General features: G+C 43.9%; 1 protein-coding gene across 1 annotated transcript in view; it reads right to left on the bottom strand.

Annotated features, from left to right (window-relative positions):
- syt1a (synaptotagmin Ia) overlaps window positions 1–22,927 on the bottom strand; it is a 288,112-nt gene that overhangs the window by 139,418 nt on the left and 125,767 nt on the right. The window lies entirely within an intron of this gene.

Below are 22,927 nucleotides of genomic sequence, written 5' to 3' on the forward strand. Positions count from 1 at the left end.
CATCCATTTTGAATGTGTATTGATGATAAGTAGAAACATTGTTCCCGTAAAATGTCCCACATAGTCGATGTGTACTTGTACCCATGGCCTTCCTGGCCCCTCCCAGGGGTGTAATGGGGCTGTTTAGGTAATTTTTGTACTTGCTAACACTGCTTACAACATCTCACTAAGTTTTCTATTTCTCCATCCATCCCAAGACACCATAGATAACTCCGTGTTATTGTCTTCATGCTGGAAATTCTGGGATGTGCACTGTGAAGGTCAGATAACAATGGCCTTCGTCCTTTGGGAGGAACAATCACTTGTGCTCCCCACAATAATATACCTTCTTGGCTGGTTATCTCGTATCTTCTCTGGAAATGCAGTTTAATTTAATCAGATTCTTATTTTTGTGACTAACCATGAAGAACTTGATCTTGCACTTTGGATCAGGCAGAGTCTCGATTTGTCCAATCTCTAATCTGTCTAGCACATATCAGTGATGAATCCAGGAAGTTCAATAATAAAACAAATTCTTGAGGAATTGGGATATCCTCATCTTTTACCTGCAAGGGTAAATGACTAAGTGCATCTGCATTTGCAATTTGACTTCCAGATCTATGAATGAAAGTATATTCATACGCTGCCGAGATCAACGGTGTTACTTGTATTTCTGTGTCTTCTTTCAATGGGCTTTCTTCTTCCTGACACTGACTTTATTCTTGGCCTTCTTTTTGACTTCCATATTGGCTAGACTAATCTCAGATGTAAGCTCCACTTAAGTGGACTCAGTGCTTGAGTTTTCCAGAATTTCATCATCTGTCTGCTTAGAAAATTCTATGACTTTTGCCTCAAAGCCTCTTTGGTTTCACGTAGCTGATTTTACAGTTCTTCCATTGGTGTACCACCTCCTGCAAAATTAAGCATTGTCGTGTCTTCTCTGCTAATCCATCCTTCATTTTACTTGGAGAAATGCAGAACTCTTTCTGTTTCTCTTCATACTTTTCCAGAGGTACACACTTAGAGAGGAGGGAAACTGGTCGTGTGTGAAGGTCCTACAGCAGGTTTTCACTTTCTTTTGGAATCTCTGCTACAAATGATGGTTGATTTCCTTCACAACAACAAAAATAGCTAGAAAAACTCAGCAGGTCTGACAGTATCTGTGGAGAAGAAGACAGGGTTAATGTTTCGAGTCCGTATGACTCTTTTCATGAAGGGTCATACGGCCTTGAAAGGTTAACTCTGTCTTTCTCTCCACAAATGCTGTCAGACCTGCTGAGTTTTTCCAGCTATTTTTGTTTTTGTTTTGGATTTCCAGCATCCACAGAATTTTGCTTTTATCTTGATTTCCTTCACCAGTTTCATCCTAGTATGCTTGGTTCTCTGCCTGCTACCGCCATCAAGGGTAATCTCTCTGTTTGACCTCCGTTGTGTACTGTGACTTTACACATATCCTTGCCTTGTATGTCTTCTCCTGTGTAAGTTTTCAATTTGGCTTCAATTTCTTTCAAATTTAGTTTATGTTCCCCATGATTGGGGTATTTAAAAGTATGCTCACCTATCACTGTGGTATGCACCAGTATCCACCTCCATTCTGATAGGCCTCTCATTCACTCTCATGGTTACATGGATAGGCTCTGTTTTCCCTATCTTTAAATGATATAAGAAATAAATATCTGAATCTATTACTTCAGGCTTTTCAAAGCTGTTAATTTCATTGGGTTTTCGCTTTTGACTGAAAGTCTGCCTGATTCTATCTTTATAATGTATCATGAGGTGTCCATTTCGATGACAGAAAAACATTTGATCTTTTTAAACTGTGATTCATTATAAGGTTGTCTGCTTCCACCTCTGTTACCATTATGCCTTGTTTTTGCTGCTAAGTTATCTCTTTTAATTTGTCTGTTAGTGGTGGCTGCTTCCTGCCTCTGAGTAAAGTTTTGGACTTTCACGCTCTTCTTAGCTGAGGAACCTGCCCAACATGGAGACGGAGCCATTTTGCGCTCCCTGTGTGGCTTTCGAGTCTCACACTGCGCCTCCCATTGCCAGAACGATTTCCAATGCCTTCTGAAAATCTAAATTTGTTTCGGACAGTAATCTCTTCTGAATCGCATCTTCATTTATACCGCGTACCAAACGGTCTCTAAGCCTATCATTCATAGATGTACCAAACTCGCAATATTCAGTTAATTGTTTCAGACTTGCTACATAACAAGCAACTGTCTCCCTGCAGCCCTGTTTCTTGAGTTATATTTAAACCGTTGTATGGTCACCGACGGCTTGGGTTGGGAATGATTCTTTGTGAGATTCACTAAGTCATCAAAACTTTTCGAATCTGGAGCACCGGGTGCCAACAAATTTTGAATCAATCCATATGTCTTACTCCCATACGTGGATAAGAGGATGGTGGGTGTCTTCCCCTCCCCCGTAGTGTTGTCTGCCTGGAAGAAGAATGCAAGACGTTCAACATCATCAGACCAGTCGTCTGAGGTTGGATCGAAAGGCTCCACCTTTCCAAATTGCGGCCTACTCTGAGGGGATTGCTGCAATGATCAGGGAGGAAATTTTCTTTTACTTACGACTACCGTGCAAGGTACAGCCCAATTTTGGTTCTTCTGATTTCCTTCGTTCTTCCTCGCTTTTTACTCTCGTCGCCAGTTTGTTGTATCCAGTGTCCTGGTTTGTTGAGGCTAAAGGATCTGGGTTGTATGCTTGTTTTGGGGTGACTGAGTTGGTACAGAGACAGAGAAGATCTGTAGACCAGTTCTTAGAAGAAATACATTCTGTTTATTTACAAAAGGAACTCAGCAGCTACACTTGTGTGTTTACAACTCAAAACTCTGTCTTTACTCTTCAGACTCTAACTCAAACCTACTGACTACAGAGGTAGCCCACGCTACTCTGCGATTGGGTATCAAGATCATGTGATCTTACATTATAACATTTGTCTCAGAGATATATTACAGCTCAGATGACTACACGCCCACATGTGGCTGGTCTGGTAGATAGAGACCTGTCCGTGAGCCCCCTTAAAAGTGATGCGGTGCTGTCTGTGAATCCTGCCGCTGATGACCATGAGTGTTGCCTAAAGCCAGGTAGGTAAACAAACCTTGAAATCCCAAGCGAAGTGCAGCCCGCCAAGTGCACGTCACTTATGTGCTGCTGTGAAACACGTCGGCGTGTTTTCATGCAGATGTGGGCGGACGATCCAGCTGCGGGGTGGATCAGTCCAGCCGGGCTGATGTATCACAAGGAGGTTCTTGATGCCTGATGGTGGAGAACATGGGCCTGTCATCGGCAAGATGAGCGGACGATCGCAAACTGGTTTGACGCCGTTGTGAAACCGATCGTGCTATATTGTCTGCGCACACCACAGAACACACCCGACACTGGCTGGCATGGAGAATCCCAGCCTAGGGGAGGGAACTGGTGGTGGGTGGGGGGAGGGTGGCATTCATTTGGAAAGAGTACTTTCCTGGTGTAGGAGTATTGGGGGGCCCAATGTGGTCAGGGATTTGTTTGGGGGGTTGCGAGGAGAAAGGTCCCGAGTCCAAAGGAAGAAAACTGTCTAGTTTCCAGAGTTATCTTCTTTCACAAAGAGGACAGCATTCCCTTTAAGGAAGGCTGCTCAATGCCTGGTATGAATAGTCGAGTGTGTGCAGTATTCCCATTTGTACCAGGATATTGCAATTGTGGTGCAGGACCCCCAGTTTGAATATTTAAGCAGCCTAGCATCTGTTCCAACCAGTTCGACTCTTTTTCATTGTTTAGACCGACTGAAAACTGCATCAAGACAGCTATGACATCACTGGGATAATCAATCTGCTGCTTAACCCCTCCTACATTTCAACTCTCTCATATATTATAACTACCCTTAATATTTGTCAGCCACGTCTCATTTAAAGGCACCTGGTTCTGTACCTGAAGTGCTGTAACCTGCAAAGGCCACAGAACAGGTGCTGGAAAGTGGGATTAAAATGAGTGGCTAGTTTCTTTTTCTGGCCGGCACAGACATGATGGGCTGAATGGCCTTTTTCTGTGCTGTAACTTTTCTATGGTTCTATGACAGACCACCTACTTATTCATTTGACTGCTCTTTGTGGGAGCTTTCTGTGCATGCTGTGCCTCTTACATTACAACCGTGACCACACTTCAAATGTCCTTCTGAAGGAGGGTCACACGGACTCGAAACATTAACCCTGTTTCTCTCTCCACAGAGGCTGTCAGACCTGCTGAGATTTTCCCAGCATTTTCTGTTTTTGTTTCAGATTTCCAGCATCCGCAGTATTTTGCTTTTATCAAATGTGCTTCATTGGTTGTTTATTGTTTTGGAACATCCTGAGGGTCAGGAAGGTGCTATATAAATGCAAGTTCTTTCTGTTTGCTTCATTGTTTATTTATTTTTTGGCTGAAGCTCTCCAAAGAGATTCCGCTACCTTGACCTTTACTATATGAACTACAGATCGGTTCAACTTCAAAGAAAATATAGGCCCCCGAGTGAAAATAAACAGCACATTTTTCAACTGTGCAAGTTATTGATTTCTAATCAGCCTAAATATTAAACAAAATAGTAAATCATATAACTACAGCCATTTAAAATGAATTCAGATGTTGCAAAAGATTAAATACATGGAAAGGTCACTGGGGTTACCTTACCCAGCAGTCATTAGTGTAATTACACATTTTTCTAGTATGCAGCCCAATGGATTCATTTAATCTTACAAAGCGTATAACCCTGTAAAGCCCACAGTAATGATTAAACACTCAGCTCAAAGATAACGCAGAGTTTTTATCACTTTTCAAGATTACCCAGGGAAAACGGTGAGTCAAAACACAACAACATGCAATTATATAGCGCCTTTATGAACATACCAAGCTGACGGGCAGGAAAAGACCAGTTGGTCCATTGGACCTGCTGCACATACCACCATGATTGATATTGTATCAGCAGTCACTTCTCCTCACACCCCTTTCCCCACCCATACCCCATTCTCCGCCTACCCCAATCTGACCCCTCCAACCTAATCTCTCCCCCCCAGCACCTCATTTCCCCACCCCACCCCACTTTCCTTCCAACTCCCTCAAACTGCCTTGACCCCCATCTTCCCTAATCCCCCCATCTCCCCCAATCCCCCCATTTCCCCCAAATACCTCCATCTCCCAAATTCCCCACCTCCCAAAATCCTCTCACCCCCCAAATCCCCCCCATCTCCCCAAATCCCTCTTCATCTCCCTCAAATCCCCCCTTTTCCCTAATCACCCCTAACCCTCCTTCCTATGTCTTCCCCAATCACCTCTCTCCCCCCTCCCCATCTCCCTCAATCACCCCATCTCCCCCACTCCCACCATCTTCCCCAATCACCCCATCTCCCCCGCTCCCACCATCTCCCCCAATCACCCCCGTCTCCTCCAATCACCCCCGTCTCCCCCAATCACCCCTGTCTCCCCAAACCCCCCTGTCTCTCCCAGCTCCCCCTCTCCCTGCCTTCCCCAATCCCCTTTCTCTCCCCATCTTCCCCAATCCCCCCTTGACTCCCCACCCCCGTCTCCCCCAACCTCCCTCTCCCCTCCACTGCCATTCAGCTACCTACGGGCCACAGAGACAAAAAGAAAGAGCTTGGAAAAGTCCCAAGGCCAATGAGGGGAAAATTACACGGGAAAAACTCCTCTCCGCCTCCCTCAGGCGATCAGAAACAGTTTAAGAGATGATCAAGTGTTATGTGTAAAGATACTAACCATCGATAGGATGTGATCCCTGCCCCGTTCAGGAACCCATCCAGCTTCCTATTGAAGGCAGACTTTCAGCAGCCAGTGAACTATCCCAAGGAACATCACAGGAGCATTATCACACGTGACACCAAGTCACATAAAGAGATATTAGGAGTGTTGACCAAACGCTTGGTTAATTAGGTAAGAATTAAGGAGAGAGGCAGAGATGTGGAGAGGTTCATGGAGGGAATTCCAGAGTTTAGGACCAGGTAGCTGAAGGTATGACCACCAGTTGTGGAGTGATTACAACTGGTGATGCACATGAGGCCAGAATTGGAGCAGTGCAGAGAAATGCACTTCATGTAATTTGAAAAATTTCACCCACATCTCTGACAGGTTCATGAGATTTATTTAAAAAAAAAGTCTCAGCCATTGTCAGCTGTAATAAAAACAAAAAACTGCGGATGCTGGAAATCCAAAACAAAAACAGAATTACCGGGAAAACCTCAGCAGGTCTGGCAGCATCGGCGGAGAAGAAAAGAGTTGATGTTTCGAGTCCTCATGACCCTTCCACAGAGCTGTGTCTTGTTGGATAGCACTCTTACTGCTGAATTAGAAAATTGTGGGTTCAAGTCCCACTCCAGAGACTTGAGCACAAAATCTAGGGCTGACACTCCAGTGTGGCACTAAGAGAATGCTGCACTGTTGGAGGTGCTGTCTTTCAGGTGAAACACTAAATTGAAGAGCTATCAGCCCTGTCATGTGAATGCCAAAGATCTCGGCATCAGTTTGTAGGAAAGCAGGAAACTTCTCCCTGGTATCCTGGCCAATATTTATTCCTCAGCCAAAATCTAAACCACAATATTTGACCATTATCATATTGCTGTTTCTGGGATCTTGCTGTGTGCAAATTGGCTGCCATGTTTCTTAAATTACAACAGTGACTACACTTCATTGGCTACATGACATCTTGGGATGTCATGAAGGCCACTATGTAAATGCAAGTCATTCTTTTCTTTTTGCATTTCAGACAAGGAATGTTGAAAATTTTACTCAATGTTAATTGCATACTTATGTTTGGTGCTCCTTGAAGAGTGCCCTCAAGTGCCCTGAACTTGCCACACCCCTAGCCAAGCTGTTCCTGTACAGCTCCAACACTGGCATCTACCTGGTTTTGTGGAAAATTGCCCCGGTATGTCCTGTGCACAAAAGGCAGGACAAATCCAACCCAGCCAATTACCGCCCCATCAGTCTACTCTCCATCATCAGTAAAGTAATTGAAGGAGTCATCAACAGTGCTATCAAGCGGCACTTGCTTAGCAATAACCTGCTCACTGATGCCCAGTTTGGGTTCCACCAGGGCCACTCAGCTCCTGATCTCATTACAGCCTTGGTTCAAACATGGACAAAAGAGCCGAACTCCCGAGGTGAGGTGAGAGTGACTGCCCTTGACATCAAGGCAGGATTTGACCGAGTGTGGCATCAAGGAGCCCTAGCAAAACTGGAGTCAATGGGAATCAGGGGGAAAACTCTCTGCTGGTTGGAGTCATACCCGGCACAAAGGAAGATGGTTGTGGTTTTTGGAGGTTAATCATCTCAGTTCCAGGACATTACTGCAGGAGTTCCTCAGGGTAGTGTCCTCGGCCCAACCATCTTCAGCTGCTTCATCAATGACCTTCCTTCCATCACAAGGTCAGAAGTGGGGATGTTCGCAGATGATTGCACAATGTTCAGCATCACTCACGATGCCTCAGATACTGAAGCAGTCCATGTCCAAATGCAGCAAGACCTGGACAATATCCAGGTTTGAGCTGACAAGTAGCAAGTAACATTCACGCCACACAAGTGCCAGGCAATGACCATCTCCAACAACGGAGAATCTAATCATCCTCCCTTGACATTCAATGGCATCACCATCGCTGAATCTCCCACTATCAACATCCTGGGGGCTACCATTGACCAGAAACTGAACTGGACTTGCCATATGAATACTGTGGCTATGAGAGCAGGTCAGAGGCTAGGAATCCTGCAGCGGGTAACTCACCTCCTGACTCCCCAAAGCCTGTCCACCATCTACAAGGCACAAGTCAGGAGCGAGATGGAATACTCTCCACTTGCAGTTCCAACAACACTCAAGAAGCTTGACACCATCCAGAACAAAGCAGCCTACCTGATTGGCACCATATCCACAAACATTCACTCCCTCCACCACTGACGCACAGTAGCAGCAGTGTGTACCATCCAGAAGATGCACTGCAGAAACTCACAAAGCCTCCTTAGACAGCACCTTCCAAACCCACAACCACTACCATCTAGAAGGACAAGGGCAGCAGACACATGGGAACACCACCACTTGGAAGTTCCCCTCCAAGTCACGCACTATATTGACTTGGAAATATATTGGCCTTTCCTTCACTTGTCGCTGGGTCAAAACACTGGAAATCCCTCCCTAACAGCACTGTGGGTGTACCTACACCACGTGAACTGCAGCGGTTCAAGAAGGCAGCTCATCACCACTTTCTCAAGGGCAATTAGGGATGGGCAATAAATACTGGCCCAGCCAGTGATGCCCACATCCCGTGAACACATAAGAAAGAACATCAACATTTATAATTTTCACGTCTTTTAAAAAATATTTTGCCTTTGTATTCGTACAAGTCAAGTAATTGAGAATCGTTAATAGAAGATCAGAGGAGCATAAGAAATAGGGGCAGGAGGAGGCCATTTGGCCCCTCGAGTCTGCTCCACCATTCAATACAATCATGGCTGATTGTGGCCTTAACTCCATTTTCCTGCCTGCTCCCCAGAACCTTGACTCTTTCATCAATCAATCTGTCTAACTCAGCCTTGAATATATTCAGGGACCCAGCCTCCATTGCTCTCCGGGGAAGAGAATTCCAAAAATTAACAACCATTTGAGAAAAGAAGTTCCTCCTCAGCTCTGTCTGAAATGGGAGACCCCTTATTTTGAAACTGTGCCCCCTAGTTCAAGATTGCCCCATGAGGGGGAATATCCTCTCCACATCTACCCTGTTAATCCCCCTCAGAATCTTATATGTTGCAGTAAGATCAGCTCTCATTCTTCTAAACTCCAATGGGTACAGGCCCAACCTGCTCAACCTTTCCTCATATCCCAGGAATCAGCCTAGTGAACCTTCTCTGAACGGCTTACAATGCAAGTATGTCCTTCCTTAAGGAGACCAAAGCTATACGCAATACCCTAGGTATGGTCTCACCAATGCCCTGTACAGTTGTAACAAGACACCCCTACTTTTATATTCCATCCCCTTGCAATAAAGGCCAACATTCCATTTGCCTTCCTAATTACTCGCTGTACCTGCATGCCAACATTTTGGAATTCATGTACAAAGACGCCCAGATCCTTCTATACTGCAGAATTCTGTAGTCTCTCCATTTAAATCATCTGCCAAATATTTAATTCTGTAGTCTCTCCATTTAAATCATCTGCCAAATATTTGCTCACTCACTTAACTTATCTCTATCCCTTTTCAGACTCTTTCTGTCCTCACAACTCACTTTCCTACCTTTGTTTCATAGCACCCTTTTAAAAACATGAGAATTGTTACTGACTGGCTCTGAAAGTGAACAATTAAATGTGTTGTGTCCTACTCCTTTAAGTTGAGTATTATTTTAGGAGATATTAAAATTGCTAAATTTTTCCCTTTCTGAATCAATTCTCTATTTTCCTTTCCATACCTGATCTGACTTTAATTCACACTCCACCTGTTTCAATCCTTAAACTTCATTTCTGAATGTAGGTCCTGGTCCATTCATGGGATTTGGGCATTGCTGGCTGGGCCAGCATTTATTGCCCATCCTTAGTTGCCCTTGTTTAGAGGCCATTTCAAGAGTCAACCACATTGCTGGAGTCACACGTAGACCAAACCAGATCAGATGATTTCCTTCTCTAAAGAACATTAGTGAACCAGATGGGTTTTTACAACAATCAGCAATGGTTTCATGGTTATCAGATTTTTATTGAATTCAAATTCCACTGTCTGCTGTGGTGGGATTTGAACCCAGATCCCCAGGGCATTACCCTGGGGCTCTAGAATACTGGCCTAGTGATGATACCACTATGCTACCTCCCCCTGGTCACCAAGATCCCAGATACCCCATTTTCTTTTCGCACTGTTATTGGTTCACAATTGCAGCAAATTAGTGAACAAAAAGTTTTAAACATGCAAAAACAAGTCTAACTAAAAGGCACATGGTGAGACGCCCAGGTACTAGAAAATCTGGTCCAATAGATTTTGTTGGAGAAATATCCTGATTGTCGATGGCAGAGATGCTCCTGATAAGGTTCTGACTGATGCTGAATTAGTAAAACGTAAATAAGTTTTTTTAATTATAACCTTTTTGGTGAAGCCTGCAATGACTGGGAGAGTTAGAATTATTTTATAATATTTAAACAATCACAGAAAATGGAGAGAGACAGGGAACTGTCTGCAAATCGCAAAAATATGATAGGTGTTCAGAATGATGAAGAGTTTGATAGAATAAATAAGGAGAAACATATTTCAGTGGCAGGAGGATTGGTAACCCCAATAGACACAGAATGAAGAGAATTGGTTAAAGAACCTAAGAGGAGATGAGAATTCGTTTAACGCAGTGAGTTACGATGACCCAGAATTCACTGTTTGAAAGGCCAGTGGAAGTAAATTCAATTGCAATTTTCAAAAGAGCATTTGATAATTACTTGAAGGGAAAATGAAGTAATATGGGAAAGGAACAGGGCTGTAGGGGTAACAGGATAGTTCTAGCAAAGAGTGAATGGCCCCATTCTGTGCTGCATCATTCTATGATGTAGGAATGAAGTTAACATGATATTGGGATGATTGAACCTGTGGAAACTGGATTATTTCTCCTCATCTTACACTCAAATTGACAATTCTTACAGAATTAACAAGAATTACAAACACTTTTTGCCGAGATACATGATTGTTTGCAATGAAATATCACGAGCCAGCATTGCGTAAGTAAGCAAATAATCAGACAGCGCTCCCAGGTTTCAGATTGTGTAAGTGGGACACACCGATACAGGCTTCTCTGTGAATTAGAGCATGTTCAACCTCTGCTGTACAAATTGTCGTGACAACCTCATGTGGAAGCCTGAAGTAAAAAAGTCAATAATGAAACTGCGTTGTTACAGATTGGAACTGTGCACTTCTGGTTTACTGATACATACTGAACTTAAAAGCACAGAATGCATTGTTTTGTTAAGATAAATCAGCGAAGAAATAACATATCTGATTGTGCCAATGTTCCCATCCTTCTTGATAATTACAAATGATAGAGGTGCAACGTTTTAATGAGTGTATTTGAATAATTGCAGCTGTAATTAATTATCACCACAGTGTTGGATTGAATGAGACAGGGACATAATAAAAAATGACATTTCAATTTGGCTCCATTCCCATGCTACATTTTCAAGAATCATTACTGAAATATGAATTAAACTGCTCAAGTAATGTACATCTGATGATTCCAATTTATTTTATTTATTCATAACAGTGAAAAATCCAGATGTTTCATATTGGAGCTAGCTTTAATTTTCAAGTTATGCTCAAAGCATATTAATGACTACTGCAATTTAGATCTGGTAATTTATCCACATTGTCATTTGCGCAAATCTAATGTACAAAATTATATGTGTAAATGAAGTGTGTAGATGAATGAAACAATGAATGTCTTTCTCGCCTAATGTGGGATTGATATTGTACGCGATTTCTCAGAGGATCCCTTATGGTGGAAGTTACTCTTTTGAAGTAATCACAAATGTCTTTATACAGTCACTTGGTTGTACAGGTCTTGAATATTGCTGAAAAGAAAGACATGCTGTTGAAGCTTTTCATCTTGCACTCATCAGGACAAGAATACCAAATTTCAAACAATCACAACAATTTATACTACAGGAGAAAAGGCAGCAGATTGGTTGGCAGGTTGAATCCGATTGGCTGATACATTGGCATGGAGAAAGTAACTCCCCAATCTCCCGGATAATTCAAAAAAGGTGTAGAGAATGGGCTCCTGTGTATGAAGGTATCTTCCTTCAAGTAAATGTAAATGAGCCACATTATGAGCTTGACTGATTTATCTTCAATTGGTTGTTAGTGTAACTAGTAGCATACTCAGCATTGTTCAGCAAGTGCTGCCTAATCGCAGGATCACATCGAACAGTAGATGTTTTGTTTCTGAGTTCTGTAAATGTGGCTGGTTGAGTACAGTCTGTACTCTGTCTCTCATAAACAGCCAAAGGGACATGCTGTTTGATTTTTCCAGCCAATTCCTGAGATGTATGGCCTGTGTACCTGGCATTGGACTGGCACTGAAATTCTTACACAATGTTACTCAGTTGTGCAGTAGACACTTATCTAATTGGATTAACGGCAGCAGCCTGTTAGTGGAAAATACCACACGCTTTACCGTTGTGTAGTAGCAATGGGAAACAGCTTGTTTAACCTATTGTTTAAATTTTTCAGATACTTCGGCTGGAATTTTCCAGCACCTCATGCTGGTGGGATCTTCCGGTCCCACCGATGGGAAAGGAGATTTCAATGGCTCGGTGGCCCTGGTGAAGGGGAACCCGCAGCAGGGGTGCTGGAGAATTCTGGCTTTTGCCTTTCTAGGGTCAGTTGAGGTAAACCAGCACTTTCCAGGTCGGAAAATGGTGGCTTTTGGCCCATCTGTGAGTTTGTCTGATACTCAGCAAACAATGATCTGATCAGGATAGTCGTTATCCCGCAAGATATGATGCAACCTATTTCTGCATCAAGCCATGCATCTCAACAATGAGGAAGAACGTTTTTTACGCAGAGGGTAGTGGGAATTCACTGCCCAAGTCGGTGGTAGAGGCAGAAACTTTAAACTCTTTTTAAAAGTACCTGGATCTGCACCTGAAGTGCTGTAAGCTGCAGGGCTATGGGCCGGGTGCAGGAAGGTGGGATTAGAAAGGGCACCTGGGTGTCCTCGGGCTGGCATGGACAAGATGGGCCGAATGGCCTCCTGCTGTGCTGTAACTTTTCTACGGTTCTAATTTGCCAATCTGGAATGAAAGGGCTGTAGAAGCAAATTCAATAGTAATTTCCAAAAGGGAATCGGATAAATATTTGAAAAAGAAAAAAATTGCAGAGCTATAGGGAAAGAGCAGGGGATTGAGGTTAATTGGAAAGCTCTTTCCAAGAGCTAGCATAAGCACAACGGGCCGACCGGTCTTCTTGCCTGCCAAGTGATTCTACGATTGAGGAGCCAAAAATCACTGTGGCCTGGATCATCTGAGGGGCAATAATCATCATCGGATTGCCTCTCCCCTCAACGTTCCCCACCTCAACGCTGCTCTGCATTTCTTACAGGGTTTTGTGAGTTTTGCTTCACCAGAAATGGGGATGACAGTGTGCTGCCAAGAGCTCCCTCACAGCGCTGTAGAGCTGCGGGTAAGACCCCTGTTTATGGCGTTGGCTACCATATGGTATGTTTAAAGGTCCAGTGTGAATGTTAGTGAGTGGGTTGGGCAGGAAGTCAGGGTGGTGGGTGGGTTGGGTCAGGAGGGGTACTCAGGTCTGGTTGGGGGGGGCTAGCGGGCAGTTAGAGGTTCAGAGTAATTGGGAGGGATGGTTGTTGGGGGGTAATTGGGGAGGGTCAGTGTGAGTGATTGCGGGGCAGGGGAGGGGAGGGGGTGGTTTAGTTCTGTAGTTACGCAGGAGTTAGACTAGCATTTCTCTGTCTAACATTACCTGGGTAATTATTCAGGTAAGTACATTGGAACTGTCTGAAGTCTCCAACTCTAACAGTCGGAGATATTTGGGGAGGGTCCTGGGGAGAAGGGGAATTGCTGATTGGAAATTTAAACTTCCCGGGCAATTCCCATGGAGGTCAGCACGTCGGGACTTCCATGGGGTCCTGGTGTGCAGTCTGGTGGTACTTACAGTCCCTGATGATCCAGAGAATGAAAGATTTGAGCCTGTATTTCATTTAATGATTCAATATCTTAAAAGCAGCTTCAGTGCACAGGCCTGTAGCCCCTGCCTTCCAGCCCAAGGCCATGGCTTAAAATGCTGAATGTTCTTGTGGAGAGACGCTTGCGAACCAATCAAGTTACAGTTTCTTTTCACTGTGTTGCCTGCATCACCTGATGATGATGGGCTGTCAGCTGCAATTCATTTGTGACTCCACAAAAGTGAAATCTAAGAGCGTTGACCTGTACAAACCCTTCGGCTTGACTCTGCTTGCTTGTTCATACCTTTACTGATTTGGTGTGGTATGAATTTTGAGTCAATGCCACAGTGGAGGGTGTTTGAATTAATGCTGAGTGTTAGTGGTGTAACACCAGCCAGATGCTATTAGGACCTGATTATGTGAAAATATATTTCAATAGGAATTACAGTCAGCATCACTGCACTTTTTGCTTTACGTATTGATTCATCTTGTTCTCACCATCTCCAAGTCTGCCTGCTTCTACCTCTGGAATATCTCTACCTCAGCTCATGTGCTGCTGAAACCCTCATCCATGCCTTTGTTACCTCTAGACTTGACTATTCCCTTGCTCTTCTGACCGGCCTCGCATCTTCTATCCCCCATAACCTCCAGCTCCATCAAAAACTCATATCCTAATGCCCACCAACTCCTGATTGTCAATCACCCCTGGGCTCCCAGGCCTTGTTTACAATGCCTTCATGGTCTCCACTCCCCCTATTTGTGACTTTTGCCAGCCCTTCAATCCTCCAAGATCTCTGCGTTTCACCATCTCTGGCCTCTTCTGTATCCCCAATTTCCATCACTGCACCATTGGCAGTTGTGCCTTCAGCTGTCTTGGCACTAAGTTCTGGAATTCCCTCCCTAATCCTCTCCATCTCTCTCTCTCTCTCTCTCTCTCCCTCTCATAAGAACATAAGAAATAGGAGCAAGAGTAGACCATTCAGCCCCTCGAGCCTGCTCTGCTATTCAATAAGATCATGGCTGACCTCCTTTATGATGCTCCTGAAAACTGACCTCTTTGCCCAAGCTTTTGGTCATCTGACCCTAATATTTCCTTATACCGCTCAATGTGAAAATTTGTTTAATAATACTCCTGTGAAGCGTCTTGGGATGTTTTACCGGGTTAAAGGTGCTATACAAATGCAAGTTTGTGCTCTCTGGGGTCAGATTTGACATTTCAAACATGGACTTTGGAAGGTGGAAGTGGCCTCAAAATGAGGGTGGGTAAACTTAACGGCAATAATCAGGCCGCTGTCCCTTTAACAGACACCCGCCGTAGGGAAATTGAAGAGTGTGCCTCATGTAGCTGTGGCTCGGTGGATTGCACTCCTGCCTTTGAGTCAGGAGGTTGTGGGCTGAAGCCCCACCCCTGAGACTTGAGTGCAAAATCCAGGTAATACTGCAGTTGTCATACTGAGGAAGAGGTGAGATCACAGGATTCTTGTGGTGCAGAAGGAGACCATTCAGTCCTTTGTATCTGCACTATCTCTGATTGAGTAGCTCACGTAGTTCCACTTCCCCCCACTTCTCCCCATAACCCTGCACATTCTTCCTTTTTAGATAACAATCTAATTCCCTTTTGAATGCCTCAATTGAACCAGCCTCCATTACACTCTCAGGCAGTGCATTCCAGATCCGAACCATTCACTGCGTGAAAAAGTTTCTCCTCATGTCACTTTTGCTTCTTTTGCAATTATTTTAAATCTGTGCCCTCTCGTTCTCGATCCTTTCATGAGTGGGAACAGTTTCTCCTGATCTACTCTGTCCAAACCCCTCAAGATTTTGAATACCTCTACCAAATCTCTTCTCTGCCTTCTCTTCTCCAAGGACAACACTCCCAACTTCTCCAGTTTATCTTCATAATTGAAGTTCCTCATCCCAGGAACCATTCTCGTGAATCTTTTCTGCACTGTCTTCTGTTATGATGTTACACTGAGATGTTAGATGTGAAATGGGTTGTTAGATAGTAGACAGATGTTAAACTGAGGCCCTGTCTGCCCTCTTGGGTGGTGTAAAAGATCCCATAGCAATTTTTAAAAATTATTCATTCATGGGATATGAACTTTGTTGTCAGCATTTATTGCCTTGATTATCTTTCAGAAGGTGGTGGTGAGCCGCCTTCTTGAAAAATAATTTGCCAAAAACAAATTTGGAGGGAGAGCAGGGCAGTTCTCCTCAGTGACCTGGCCATTATTTATATATATGAACATAAGAAATAGGAGCAGGTGTAGGCCATTCAGCCCTTTGAGCCCATTCCACCATTCAATCAGATCTTGGCTGACTTTTTACTTCAACACCATTTTCCTGTACTATCCCCGTATCCCATGATGCTTTTAATATGTAGAAATCTATTGATCTCAGTCTTGAATCATACTCAACAGCTCAGCCTCCACAACCCTCTGGGACAGAGAATTCCAAAGATTCACCATCCCTCAAAGTGAAGACACTCACTGTCCTATATGACCTGCCCCTTATTCTAGACTCCCAACCCGGGCAAACACCCTTGCTGCTGTTGAGTCCTGTATGAATTCTGTATGTTTGAATGAGATCACCCCTCATTCTTCTCAACTCCAGAAAATAAAGGCCCAGCCTATTTAATCTTTTCTCATAGGACAATCCCTGAACCCCTGGGACTGGTTTGGTGAACCTCCATTGCACTCCCTCTATGGCAAGTACATCTTTCCTTAGGTAAACAGACCAAAATTGCTCACAATGTTCCAGGGCCAGATATTTTCGCTTGGCGGGCGAGTGCGCGCTCAACCCACTCGAGTGTAAAACGACGTGCGATGATGTTAGCCGAGCGTGTTGATGTCAATGCGCAGTTGCGCGATTGTTCAGCCGGAGGGTGTGCGTCGGAGATGGCAGTGGTCCCGTCAACAAGTAAGAGGCCCATTAAGACCATTAAGTAATCAATAAACTTAAATTTTTCGCTGCCCGTCCAATCTAACGGTTGACAGGCAGACGAAAAGGCCAAGCGGTCTTCGCATTTTTTTGGAAACCTCATCCACGGGCGGGATGAGGTTTCCAAAAGCAAATAAAAATAAAATAAAAGCTTTAATTTTTCGTTAATAACATGTCCCTGTTCATGTGACAGAGCTTTGCGCCTCAGGGAAATTATGAAGCGTTCACTCATGCTCATGAGCCAAGTTTGCGCTCGGCCTGCTCCCCCTCCTCCCCCACAAACCACCCCCCCCCCCAACCTCCCCCCATGATCCTCCCTCCCCCGCACAGGCAGCGCTCAGCGCTGCCTCTCATGTTTCACGCTGGGTGGGCCTTAATTGGCTGCCAACGTGAAATCGTGGTCTGACGCCGATTGCGGGCGGCAGTTGACTTTCCAACCGCCTCAGCCAAGCCCACCTGCCAAGGGCAAAATTCGGCCCAGGTGCTCTTACCTAGGGTTCTATACAATTTCAGTGCGACATCTTTACTCCTATACTCCAATCCTCTTGTAATAAAGACCAACGTACTGTTTGCCTTCTTAACTGCTTGCTGTACCTGCATGTTCACTTTCAGTGACTCATAAACAAGGACACCCAGGTCCTTTTGAAGTTCAACACCTCCCAGCTCCTCACCTGTAAGAAATACCCCGTATTTCTGTTTTTCCTACCAAAGTGGGTAACCTCACATTTCTTCACATTGTATTCCATCTGCCAAAATTTTGTCCACTCGCTTAGCCCCTCCAAATCCCCTTGAAGCTTCCTTGCATCCTCCTCACAACTCACATTTCCACCTAGTTTTGTGTCATCTACAAATTGGAAATATTATATTTAAACTGCACATCCAAATCATTGATATAGATTGTGAACAACTGGAGCCCAAGCACTGATCTTTGCCGTACCCCGCTAGTCACAGCCTGCCAACCTGAGAATGACCCATTTTTTTCCTACTCTGTTTTTTTGTCCATTAACCAGTTCCCAATCCATGCCAGTATATTCCCTCCAATCCCATGTGCTCTAATTTTGTTTACTAATCTCTTGTGTGTGATCTTAACAAAAGCTTTCTGAAAATCTAAATATCTCACATCCACCAGTTCCCTTTTATCTATTCTGCTAGTTTTGTTTTGTTCATTCACGGGATGTGGGCTTCGCTGGCTGGGCCAGCATTTATTGTCCATCCCTAGTTGCCCTTGAGAAGGTGGTGGTGAGCTGCCTTCTTGAACTGCTGCAGTCTATGTGGTGTAGGTACACCCACAGTGCTGTTAGGAAGGGAGTTCCAGGATTTTGACCCAGTGACAGTGAAGGAATGGTGATGTATTTCCAAGGATGGTGAGTGACTTGGAGGGGAACTTCCAGGTGGTGGTGTTCCCATCTATCTGCTGCCTTTGTCCTTCTGATGGTAGTGGTCATGTGTTTGGAAGGTGCTGTCTAAGGAGTCTTGGTGAATTCCTGCAGTGCATCTTGTAGATGGTACATACTGCTGCTACTGTGCGTCGGTGATGGAGAGAGTGAATGTTGGTGGATGTTACTGAAAAAAATACAACAGGTTTGTCAAATATGACTTCCCTTTCACAAATCCATGTTGACTCTGCCCAACCCTACCATTATTTTCTAAGTGTTCAGTTATCGCATCCTTTATTATAGATTCCAGCATTTTCTCTATTATTGAAGTCAGACTAACAGGTCCGTGGTTCTCTGTTTTGTCTCTCCCTCCTTTCTTAAATAGCTGGGTTACATTTGCCACCTTCCAATCTGCAATTCTGGATCTCCAATCCAGAAGTGAAAGATGACCACCAATGCATGGACGATCTCTGCAGCCACCTCTTTCAACACTCTGGGATGTACCTCAACCAACATCACTAAAACAGCCCTGTAGTAACTGTAAGTTAAACCTATCATACTGTTATGGGGATCATGTGACCATACAGACGAATCAGCCCTAAGCGCGGGGAATCTTAGAGGCGGAGTTTTTCTAACTTTGGCCTTGGAACTAGCATGTAGCTTCATCAGGATCTCTGTAAATAAAGTTTACTGTTTCTTACAAGAAACCGGCTCTGCATTCCAAGTTTAATGCACAATCATTTATCTCATTACTATTTGCGAGATTTCACTGTGCACCAATTGGTTAGAGCATTTCCGACATTTAAACAGTGATTATATTTTAAAAAGTGCTTACTTGACTGTAAAATGCCTGATTCATAGCCTGCCATATTTTCCATCGATAATAGATGGTGAATTGCGTGTGTCTCACTCACTTCTGTGCCTAATTGCACAAGGCATTAGAAGAAGCTTTAACCAGGGGCTTCACTCCATAACACCCCCTACATCATCTGCTCAAAGGCTCTATTTTTGAATGGAGCTAACTGTACAGTATTAGCCCCAGATTTTTCTGGAGTGGGACACCTCTCTGCCCCATTATACCTTTTCACTGTACCGTCCAACTCAAAATCTTTTCGCGGTGCAGTTGTTGGGAGTAGGAGCTGGTAATGGGGTATCAAAGGCCACAGGCATCTGGCATCAGTGAATAATGGGACCAACGGCCTAACTCCTTAACCAATCAGATTTAGGGATTGAGAAAGATACAGGAAAGATGAAGAAGGAAATCCAATGAATTAGAGTCAAATCAGACACAGAGAAATAAATAGAGGGAAAGAATGAAGAGAGAGAAGAGAGAAACCAAGAGAAAGAAAAAAAAAGTAAAATCTTAAAATTTATGAGGATTTACTAGCTGTAGGAATGAGATTGAACAGTTTAAATTGTTCCCCTTCTGGGCCAGAGAGATTCATTCCATTGTTAAAAAAATCCTGATGTTGTTAAAAAGCTATTTACACAGTTAATTATGAGGCTACTTTGAGGTCTCACCTGAAAGATGGCTTCTCTGACAGTGCTGTATTCCCTCTCTGGTGTGTGCTTAATGTGCAAATCCAGCAAATTATTAATAATGGGGAGGTTGTGGGTGAGATGCCATTCGTGGGAAGTTAAAGTTGCGGTGGTGTGAATCGAGCTCTGGAAATTCACAAACCACAGCGTATCATTTAATGTCCTGAAATCACTGACTATTAAAAATGACGTGTGACATTAACATACCATTACTTTTCCAGTGCCATTTGGCCCAATTTTCTTCCTTCTGGACCTTATTTGTCACCACAAGTAACTATTTATTCATAATTGAGAGATGAGCACTCGAAGCACTGATTAAGGAAATTAATTTTGCACTTTTCACTGGTAAGATACAAAGCATAAAAACTTGAAAAATTCCAGTGTCAAAACCTGGCTTCTTAGCAGGGTTTGGAGTCATGTGGGCTGAAAATGTGAATGCCAGGTCACATGGTAACGCATGAGACTTTATACAGCCTCCAGTCAAAACTATTACTTATGCTTCAATTGCCTAACCTGAACACAGATAGAAAAGCAACTACAAATATCAAATCTGAACTTGTTCACAAAGTATTTCCAACCAGTTCTGTGTAATTATCAATCATTCTGTTCCTATAATGGGAAGGTTGTTGAAACCCTAATTAACCCTATACCGAGCATCAAAGTCCCATCATCAAACAGGAAGCCAATAATCCTCCCAGGCTGTTCAATATTCGAGGTTAACAGCTGAGGAGGCCTGCATAATTAATGAAGGAATAATTAAGTGAGTGAAGACTATCAAAATGAAAGGTGTAATGTTTGGCATTGTAACCTGCAGTAGGGACAAACTCCCTGTGGGTTTTCATGCCCTTACCCAGACTGAAGCAGCTTCTAAAATATCTCCATGAGAAGAACGGGGGCTGAAACATGAACTTCAGCTCGGGTCACATAAGAGTGAAGATAAATTGACTGCTTGTTTTTGCAATAGGCCCCGCAGACTGTTCTGTTAACTTCAGAGGTCCCTCAACACCATGCTCTGGGTGGGAGTGGGGTGGGGTAACTGGAAAACATGCTGCTGATTTTAATCATGGGCATTGATGCTCCAAAGCACAAACTGTTTTCTTCTGTGAAAAGGATACAGAATTTATACAGAAATCCTCCCTCCTCCCCCACAACACTCCTGTGCACACACTGACGTTTGTACAGAAACCCTCATCCTGCATCACTCCTCCCCAAACCCCTGCACACATAATGAGGTTTCTTCTCCTTTAAGAGGATATGTGCTGGAGACCAAAACAAAAACAGAATTACCTGGAAAAACTCAGCAGGTCTGGCAGCATCGACGGAGAAGAAAAGAGTTGAAGTTTTGAGTCCTCATGACCCTTCAACAGAACTGAGTGAATATAAGGAGAGGGGTGAAATATAAGCTGGTTTAAGGTGGGTGGGGGGGTTGGGTGGGGGGAGAGAAGTGGATGGGGGTGGTGTGGTTGTAGGGACAAGCAAGCAGTCATAGGAGCAGATAATCAAAAGACGTCTGATTATCTGCTCCTATCACTGCTTGCTTGTCCCTACAACCACACCACCACCTTAAACCAGCTTATATTTCACCCCTCTCCTAATATTCACTCAGTTCTGTTGAAGGGTCATGAGGACTCGAAACATCAACTCTTTTCTTCTCCGCCGATGCTGCCAGACCTGCTGAGTTTTTCCAGGTAATTCTGTTTTTGTTTTGGATTTCCAGCATCTGCAGTTTTTTGTTTTTATCTCTGTGCTGGAGACCATCTATTTGTTTTCCTGTTCCTGGAGTTGAGAGTAACCTTGAAAAGAAAACCCTTTTCCTAGTCTGGTGGGCCACTGTCAGTCTATCTTCTCCCACTCTGGAAAGTAAATGGTTAAGGCTTAAGACCCCTCCCTCCCTGACCCTCAGCTTCTTTGATTCCACATGCAGGAGCATGAGGGTGAGGTGCCGGTAATCATGCAGTGAGTGGGTCAGATTTGGATGTATTTTCTTTGTTGCTGTTGGGAGTAGCCCAAGGTTGAAGGAACCAAATGTGACAGGGCCTGAACTGAGGAGATTGAGAAACAAGCCAAAGGCACTCTCGGTCCAGCAGGAGCTGCAGACGTTTCAGGAGCTGGTGGGTGCAAGATATTCATCAGATATTCAGTATGATCATCTTCACATCATCACAATTCCACACAGACCCTCAATGAGAATGTTGGAAACCTGATTTGAAAAGGGGTGCACCTTAAAAATGCTCAGCAAGAGGTCAGACAACATCAGAAAGCAGAAAAAACAGAAATGTAGATTGGCCAAGAGCTTCTGCTTTGGGTGTAAAACTGCATTCAAAATCGCACTGGGTTTGAGAAATGTTGTTTTCTAGTCTCCACTGAAACTAATTTACATGTATCAAGCCATCTTTTCAAGGGCAATTAGGGATGGGCAATAAATGCTGCCCTTGATAGCCACTGTCACATCGCACAAAAGAATTTTCAAAATCTGCCATAATTCAGCAGAGTCAGGCAATGGTTTAGAATGTAATTAAATAAAAAATGCTTTAAAATATAAGATCAGTGACCTGGTGCAGTTTGATTAATGCAACTGAAAACAGGTTTATCACAAAAATATACATTTTGATGAGTGTCTGGACCACCAGCTGTGAATAACTTGATTTGAAATAACTGAAGATTGACTTTAGAAAAAGTGCACAGAACCAATTTCATGTTACATTGGTGGACAGTAGTCAGCCTCTTAATGCACTAAAAAATGTAATATCTTCGTACCTTAAAAGAAAAAGCTTAATTTTAAGAAGCTTCTCTAAGGGCTGTAAGCAGGCTCGGTTAATGTTAGTTCAGTTTAGTGATCAATTTTTATCGGGCCAGTTTCGCTGGCTGGCCCAGCTTCTAACACAATGTTTTTTAAAGTAGTGCAAAAGGTTATGGAAACTGGATGTGCATTTAACAGATGCACAAACGTTTGCATGGTTTGATTGATTTTGCGTAAGATGAGCTAAAGAAGACCCGCACAATTGTGCAGGAAGTCTAGACCCTGGTTTATTCGGATTAACACATCTGCACTGGTGTTTACGCTGCACAAGAGCTTCCTTCTGCCTTCGCTATCTAACCCGATCAACATAGCCTTCTATTTCCTACATTACAGCAGTGATCATGCTTCAAAATTGGCTGTAAATCACTTTCGGACACCCCGAGGTTGTGAAAGGTGCTATATAAATGCTTATAAGTTCTTTTTTTATTCCTTACTCCCTCATGGGGAGACTTTTCCCACCTTGGGGGGGAGGGGTTGGGGGGGTGTGTGGGGACGGGCTGCATGTCGCCATTTTATGTGGGCGGGCCAACCAAGGCCAACTAAGGCCCGCCCGGCGTGGTGCATACCCGGGAGCGCTGAGCGCTCCCTGTGCGGTCGGTGTTGGGTGGGGGTTCCCTGAGTCGGGGCC

The sequence above is a fragment of the Carcharodon carcharias genome, chromosome 21 (assembly GCF_017639515.1).
Source record: "Carcharodon carcharias isolate sCarCar2 chromosome 21, sCarCar2.pri, whole genome shotgun sequence".
Taxonomy (NCBI): Eukaryota; Metazoa; Chordata; class Chondrichthyes; order Lamniformes; family Lamnidae; genus Carcharodon; species Carcharodon carcharias.